The sequence below is a fragment of the Penaeus monodon genome, chromosome 33, assembly GCF_015228065.2.
Source record: "Penaeus monodon isolate SGIC_2016 chromosome 33, NSTDA_Pmon_1, whole genome shotgun sequence".
Lineage (NCBI taxonomy): Eukaryota > Metazoa > Arthropoda > Malacostraca > Decapoda > Penaeidae > Penaeus > Penaeus monodon.
The window spans coordinates 29,339,752-29,340,256 of record NC_051418.1 but is presented as its reverse complement, the minus strand read 5'-3'; the positions used below and the strand labels follow the sequence as shown (position 1 = coordinate 29,340,256).

The following is a 505-nucleotide window of genomic DNA, read 5'->3' as shown; positions in this document are numbered from 1 at the left end:
TCACTTGGGGGAGGGGGAGGGGGCACCGTACAGAAAAAAAAAAAAAAAATTCCTTGTTTAATCAAATGCATCATCCATAGTGACCAAGAATACTCTCAACCATTCACAGTGGTCACAAAATCCTAATATACAACAATACGGTCATGTGATAGAAATAAACTAATGAAACTGTATAAATAAGCTGGGGTTTCGGTATTTATTCTTAATAACATTGACTCCTTAAATCTGTCATATGAAATTTCAATAACCATGTAATTATTTAATATTCTCAAAAAATGAAACGAGGGATAGTGGGGGATAATCTTTTTTATATGGTACTCCATTATAAATTCTGTAAGTATTAATTTTTTTAAAGTCTAAACCTGTACATCTCTCATGCTGCATAAAACTGGTGTGTTGAAGTTTTTCCTTTTATTTACTTGACTGATCCATTACATGAAGACCCAAAGTGCAGCTGGTACAGAATGGATCACTGCCGGAGTATCACAGTCATGGTGCAAGGTGA

General features: G+C 34.5%; 1 protein-coding gene across 1 annotated transcript in view; it reads right to left on the bottom strand.

The window, feature by feature from the left end:
- Positions 1–505, bottom strand: part of LOC119594215 (ubiquitin carboxyl-terminal hydrolase 7-like) — a gene marked incomplete in the record, with an annotated part of 30,875 nt that overhangs the window by 542 nt on the left and 29,828 nt on the right. The window contains 1 exon segment of the mRNA XM_037943286.1: positions 1–505.